We start from the raw sequence: 7,795 nt of genomic DNA, 5'->3' as shown, positions 1-7,795 counted from the left end.
ACCCTCTTGGAGTTCTCACCCTGGGCAAGCCACACTGTGTCATGAGGACACTCAAACAGTCCTCTGATGAGGCCCATGAAGAGAAACTGAGGTCTCCCCTGAGAGACAGCCAGTGTGCCCATCCCATGAGCAAGCCTCCTCGGAGGTGGAGTCTCAGGGCCCATCCACATCTTCAGAAGCCAGGAACCACAGCCAGCATATCCATGCAGCTTCAGGAGAGACTCTGAGTGAGAACCCTACCTACCCAAGATGCTCCCTAATTCCTGACCCACAGAAACTGTGAGAGAGGACAAATGTCTAATGTTCCCCAAGATAATATAAAATGGGACAATTTGTTATGCAGCAATAAATAATACATCTTCTGTGATCACAGGACTTGAACTTCTCCCCACCTTCCCCAGAGGAAAAGCATAGTCCTCTGGAGACCCCACAAGGACCCTCCTATCCTGCCTGTGTGCTAAGTCACTTCACTGTATCCAACTCTTTTCAACCCTATGGACTGTAGCCTGCCAGGCTCCTCTGCCCATAGGACTCTCCAGGCAAGAATACTGGAGTGGGTTGCCATGCCCTCCTCCAGGGGATCCTCTCTACTCAGGGATTTAACCCACATCTCTTATAGCTCTTGCATTGGCAGGCAGGTTCTTTACCACTAGTGCCACCTGGAAAGCCCCCTTCCTATCCTGCTTGCCTCCTATTCCCTCCCTGGCTCCACCATCTTCTCACCACCACAAGCCCACCCACAGTGACCCAGTTGCCTTCCTCAGGAGCATCAGGACATCACTGTTCCCTCCCCTCTCCCCTGCTAGCCCATCCCTCTGTGTTCCACTCTCAGGGAGGCCCTCCCTGATGACTTTTCCAGAAATGCAGCTCCCCACATATACCCACACCCACACACATTCTTCTTTCTCTTTCCTTTAGTTTTTCCTTCACTCGCATTACTGTTTAATAGACCTCATATGTTATGTATGATGGGCTTCCCTGGTGGCTCAGACGGTAAAGCATCTGCCTGCAATGCAGGAGACCTGGGTTCGATCCCTGGGTCAGGAAGATCCCCTGGAGAAGGAAATGGCAACCCAGTCCAGTACTCTTGCCTGGAAAATTCCATGGATGGAGGAGCCTGGTGGGCTACAGTCCATGGGGTCACAAAGAGTTGGACAAGACTGAGTGGCTTCACTTTCACTTTCATTATAGATGATGCCTCTGCACTGGGTAGCTGAGAGCTGAGTTGGTGCATAGATTGTTGTCTCTTCAATGTGGATACACTGCCCAGTTTATTGTGTGTCCTCCATAAAGATTTCTCAGATGAATACATGAGAGTCAAGGATGCATGGATATCCAATCAATATTAACTTAAGGGGATTTCTCTGGTGGTCCAGTGGTTAAGACTCTGGGCATCCACTGCAGGGGTTGCAGGTTTGATGCCTGGTCAGGGAACTAAGATGACATGTGCCTCTCAGCATGGTCAAAAGATTTTACAAAATAATACCTTAAAAATGCCACAAATATAGGCTTTTGTGACTGGCTCCCACTTTATAAAGACGCCTCTAAAATTTACTACTAGTTTGCATAGCAAATATACTGGTTCTTAGAATCTGTATCTTTTGTTTTGTTTCATCTTGATTTTCTTCTCTCATTTAGAAGTTCTCTGTTTTTTATATTTCATTCCTATTATTATGTTCTCATTCTACACTGCTTCCAAGACTTCATAAAATTAATATAAATAAATAAAGGCAAATAGTGTTAGTTCTATCCTAAACTCAAAATAGGTGATTAAAACTATCCCTGGTTCAGTATATTATAGTAAACTTTTTGAAGAACAAAGATCTAACTTTTTTGTGAACCCTATTTTAAAAACTCAATAAAATGTAATTGTTTTATTTTTCATTGAAGTAAACTTTATTGTAAAATAGTTTACATGATAAATAAGCTTTGGATTGGGAAAGGAACATTTATTTTTAACATTTTGCATCATCAATTCTTATAGCATATTTTTCTAGTGTCACGTTATTCTTGGAAATTTTTGTTTGCTTTCATGATATAATAAAACTTTTCTTGAAAATTAATTGTTTTAAATTGATGCCTTATTTTGCAAAGAACCCAGGGAGAGTTCTTTTCAACACTAAAGTGAATGATTACACTATCTAGTGAATAAACAGGATTTTTCTGCCTTCACACAATTCACAGTTCCTCATTCTGTATAGAATCTAAATTTGGGATCAGGATAGCACATATCATAGGATTTGAAAAGATCATTTAGCAACTATGGAAAGGAGAAAGGTAGCCTAGATCTTACATCCATACTTACCCAAAAGAGCCATCAAATGATAAACAGGTATTCAGAGATCAAAATGGGAAGTAACTGGTTTTGATTCTAAGGGAAAGGATAAAATGGTACTTCTCAGTATATGTTTCACTTTATAAACTTGTCTTTTGTATTCAGTGAATGGTCAAAAAAGACAATAAAATTAAAAAACATATCTATCTATACACACACACACACACACACACATATATATATATATATCTTCTCATATGTATGTAGTTGATATACTTTACCTAGCATACGAAATAGTGTTAACTTTCACAAAATAATCACGGACTTAATACTTTTGTAGATTTTATTTTTTATTTATTTTGCTATTGAAATATAGTCAATTTTTTGTTCAGTCACCAGGTCATGTCCAACTCTTTGTGATGCTATGGACTGTAGCATACCAGGCTTCCCTGTCCCTCACGATCTTCCAGAGTTTGCCCAAGTTCATGTCCATTGAATCAGTAATGCCATCGAATCATCTCATCTTCTGTCCCCCTCTTCTCCTTCTGCCTTCAATCATTGTAAATAGTTGATTTACAGTGTTTCAAGTATACAGCAAAATGAATCAGTTATACACACACACATACATGTCTAGATCATTTTTTGTTATAGATTATTACAAGATACTTAAAATAGTTTCCTGTGCTATACAGTATGTCCTTGTTGTTTATCTATTTTATATACAGTAGTGTGTGCATGTTGAAGAAGCTCTATACAGTCAGCAAAAACAAGACTGTGAGTTGGCTGTGGCTCAGATCATGAACTCCTTATTGCCAAATTCAGACTTAAATTGAAGAAAGTAGGGAAAAGCACTAGACCATTCAGGTATGATCTCAATCAAATCCCTTATGGTTACACAGTGGAAGTGAGATATAGATTCAAGGGATTAGATCTGATAGACAGAGTGCCTGATGAACTATGGATGGAAGTTTGTGACACTGTACAGGAGACAGGGATCAAGACCATCCCCACGGAAAAGAAATGCAAAAAAGCAAAATGGCTGTCTGAGGAGGTCTTACAAATAGCTGTGAAAAGAAGAGAAGTGAAAAGCAAAGGAGAAAAGGAAAGATATAAGCATCTGAATGCAGAGTTCCAAAGAATAACAAGGAGAGATAAGAAAGCCTTCCTCAGTGATCAGTGCAAAGAAGTGGAGAGAAACAATAGAATGGGAAAAACTTGAGATGTCTTCAAGAAAATTAGAGATACCAAGGGAATATTTCATGCAAAGATGGGTTCAATAAAGGACAGAAACAGTATGGACCTAACAGAAGCAGAAGATACTAAGAAGAGGTGGCAAGAATACACAGAAGAACTGTACAAAAAAGATCTTCACGACCTAGATAATCATGATGGTGTGATCACTCACCTAGAGCCAGACATCCTGGAGTGCGAAGTCAAGTGGGCCTTAGGAAGCATCGCTATGAACAAAGCTAGTGGAGGTGATGGAATTTCAGTTGAGCTATTTCAAATCCTAAAAGATGATGCTGTGAAAGTACTGCACTCAATATACCAGCAAATTTGGAAAACTCAGCAATGGCCACAGGACTGGAAAAGGTCAGTTTTCACTCCAATCCCAAAAAAGGTAATGCCAAAGAATGCTCAAATTATCACACAATTGCACTCATTTCACACACTAGGAAAGTAATGTTCAAAATTCTCCAAGCCAGGCTTCAACAGTATGTGAACTGTGAACTTCCAGATGTTCAAGCTGGCTTTAGAAAAGGCAGAGGAACCAGAGATCAAATTGCCAACATCTGCTGGATCATCGAAAAGGCAAGAGAGTTCCAGAAAAGCATCTATTTCTGCTTTATTGACTATGCCAAAGCCTTTCACTGTGTGGATCACCACAAACTGTGGAAAGTTCTGAAAGAGATGGGAATAACAGACCACCTGACCTGCCTCTTGAGAAATCTGTACGCAGGTCATAAAACAACAGTTAGAACTGGACTTGGAATAACAGACTGGTTCCAAATAGGAAAGGAGTACATCAAGGCTGTATATTGTCACCCTGCTTATTTAACTTATATGCAGAGCACATCATGAGAAATGCTGGGCTGGATGAAGCACAAGCTGGAATCAAGATTCCCGAGAGAAATATCAATAACCTCAGATATGCAGATGACACCACCCTTATGGCAGAAAGTGAATAAGACCTAAAGAGCCTCTTGATGAAAGTGAAAGAGGAGAGTGAAAAAGTTGGCTTAAATCTCAACATTTAGAAAACTAAGATCATGGCATCTGATCCCATCACTTCATGGCAAATAGATGGGGAAACAGTGGAAACAGTGAGAGACTTTTTTGGCGGGGGGGCTCCAAAATCACAGAAGATGGTGACTGCAGCCATGAAATTAAAAGATGCTTGTTTCTTGGAAGAAAAGTTATGACCAACCTAGACAACATATTAAAAAGCAGAGATATTACTTTGCAAACAGAAGTCCATCTAGTCAAGGCTATGGTTTTTCCAGTGGTCATGTATGGATGTGAGAGTTGGACTGTGAAGAAAGCTGAGTGCCAAAGAATTGATGCTTTGAACTATGGTGTTGGAGAAGACTCTTGAGAATTCCTTGGACTGCCAGGCGATCCAACCAGTCAATCCTAAAGGAAATCAGTCCTGAATATTCATTGGAAGGACTGATGTTGAGGCTTAAGCTCCAATACTTTGGCCATCTGATGCAAAGAACTGATTGATTTGAAAAGACCCTGAGGCTGGGAAAGATTGAAGGTGGGAGGAGAAGGGGAAGACAGAGGATGAGGTAGTTGGATGGCATCACTGACTCAATGGACATGAGTTTGAGTAAACTCTAGGACTTGGTGATGGACAGGGAGGCCTGGTGTGCTGCAGTCCATGGGGCCGCAAAGAGTCAGACAGGACTGAGCGACTGAACTGGCTGAACTGAACTGTGCGTGTTAGTCCCAAACTCCTATTTATCCTTCCCTCTACAACCTTATTTTAGAACAGTTCTAGATTCACAGAAAAATTTAATCATACAGGATAGAGTTCCCATATACCTCATCCCTACTCTCTCACAGTTCCCCAGTTAATAACACCTTGCATTAGTGTGGTACCTTTGATATAATTGATCAACCATTATTGAAACATTTTTATAAAATAAAGTCTGTTGTTTGATTAGAGGTTAATTTTTACATTGCTCAGTTCTATGGATTCTGAGAAATGTATTATATCAAGTACCAACCATGATTATTACATTATCATGCAGATAGCTTCACTGTCCTTAATCCTCCGCCATCACTCCCCTCCTCCCTTGAACTTCTCACGACTACTGGTCTTTTTAGTATTAATATCTCCATAGTTTTGTTTTGTCAAGAATATCATATAGTTAGAATCATACAGTGTGGAGCTCTTTTAGATTGGCTTCTCTGACTTTAGAATATGCATTTAAAGTTTCTTCATGTTTTTGTTGTGGTTTGATGGTTTCTTTCATTTTTTGTTTTTTTTTTTTAATTTAATTTTATTTTTAAACTTTACATAATTGTATTAGTTTTGCCAAATATCAAAATGAATCCGCCACAGGTATACATGTGTTCCCCATCCTGAACCCTCCACCCTCCTCCCTCCCAATACCATCCCTCTGGGTCATCCCAGTGCACCAGCCCCAAGCATCCAGTATCGTGCATCGAACCTGGACTGGCATCTCGTTTCATACATGATATTTTACATGTTTCAATGCCATTCTCCCAAATCTTCCCACCCTCTCCCTCTCCCACAGAGTCCATAAGACTGTTCTATACATCAGTGTCTCTTTTGCTGTCTCGTACACAGGGTTATTGTTACCATCTTTCTAAATTCCATATATATGTGTTCGTATACTGTATTGGTGTTTTTGTTTCTGGCTTACTTCACTCTGTATAATAGGCTCCAGTTTCATCCACCTCATTAGAACTGATTCAAATGTATTCTTTTTAATGGCTGAGTAATACTCCATTGTGTATATGTACCACTGCTTTCTTATCCATTCATCTGCTGATGGACATCTAGATTGCTTCCATGTCCTGACTATTATAAACAGTGCTGCGATGAACATTGGGGTACACGTGTCTCTTTCCCTTCTGGTTTCCTCAGTGTGTATGCCCAGCAGTGGGATTGCTAGATCATAAGGCAGTTCTATTTCCAGTTTTTTAAGGAATCTCCACACTGTTCTCCATAGTGGCTGTACTAGTTTGCATTCCCACCAATAGTGTAAGAGGGTTCCCTTTTCTCCACATCCTCTCCAGCATTTATTACTTGTAGACTTTTGGATCACAGCCATTCTGACTGGCGTGAAATGATACCTCATAGTGGTTTTGATTTGCATTTCTCTGATAATGAGTGATGTTGAGCATCTTTTCATGTGTTTGTTAGCCATCTGTATGTCTTCTTTGGAGAAATGTCTATTTAGTTCTTTGGCCCATTTTTTGATTGGGTCATTTATCTTTATGGAGTTGAGCTGTAGGAGTTGCTTGTATATTTTTGAGATTAGTTGTTTGTCAGTTGCTTCATTTGCTATTATTTTCTCCAGTTTCTTTCGTTTTATTAGTAAATAATATTCTACTGTATGGATGTACCACAGTTTGCTTACCCACTCATCTATTGATAGACATCTTGGTTGCTTAACAATTTTTAGCAATGAATAAGGCTGCTAGAAAGATTAGATGTAAGTATCAATACTTTTGTGTGAATACCTGGAAGCATGTTTACCAAATTATATGGTAAGACTGCTTATCTTTGTAAGAAACCACCTACCTGTCTTTCAGAGTAACCACACCATTCTGCAGTCCCACTTGCAATGAATGAGAGTTCCTATTGTTCTAAGACATTTTCATAATTTGCTACTGTCAGATTTTTGGATTTGAACCATCCTAGTAGGTGTATCGGAGAAGGCAATGGCACCCCACTCCAGTATTCTTGCCTGGAAAATCCCATGGCTGGAGGAGCATGGTGGGCTGCAGTCCATGGGGTCACAAAGAGTCAGACACAGCTGAGACTTCACTTTCACTTTTCACTTTCATGCATTGGAGAAGGCAATGGCAACCCACTCCAGTGCTCTTGCCTGGAGAATCCCAGGGACGGGGGAGCCTGGTGGGCTGCCGTCTATGGGGTCGCACAGAGTCAGACATGACTGCAGCGACTTAGCAGCAGCAGCAGCAGCAGTAGGTGTATAGTGGTTTAAAAGTGTTTCGCAAAACTAATACAATTATGTAAAGTTTAAAAATAAAATAAAATTTAAAAATCCAAAAAAAATAAAAAATAAAAAATAAAAGTGTGAGGTAACTTTCAAATATTTTAACTTGCAACTTCCTAGTAACATATGATACTAAGCATCATTTTATATAATTATTTGCTATTTTAAAATCTTTAATGAGCTATCTGTTCGGATCTTGAGTCCACTTTTTAAATTGTGTTGATGACTTTCTTACTATTTAATTTTAAGGGTTTTGTGTATATTTTTGGATACAAGTCTTTTTTGTCTGACATGTATTTTA

The 7,795-nt window shown here is 39.6% G+C and overlaps 1 protein-coding gene across 1 annotated transcript in view; it reads left to right on the top strand.

The window, feature by feature from the left end:
• Positions 1–21: 21 nt before the first annotated feature.
• TMEM144 (transmembrane protein 144) overlaps positions 22–7,795 on the top strand; it is a 69,084-nt gene continuing 61,310 nt past the window's right edge. Inside the window, exon 1 of the mRNA XM_070769199.1 lies at positions 22–227. The gene's annotated coding sequence lies outside the window, so the exon portion shown is untranslated. The remainder of the gene's footprint in view (positions 228–7,795) is intronic.

Source organism: Bos indicus, chromosome 17 (genome assembly GCF_029378745.1).
Source record: "Bos indicus isolate NIAB-ARS_2022 breed Sahiwal x Tharparkar chromosome 17, NIAB-ARS_B.indTharparkar_mat_pri_1.0, whole genome shotgun sequence".
Taxonomy (NCBI): Eukaryota; Metazoa; Chordata; class Mammalia; order Artiodactyla; family Bovidae; genus Bos; species Bos indicus.
Note: the sequence above shows the minus strand (reverse complement) of the source record. Positions and strands in the feature narration are given on the sequence as shown.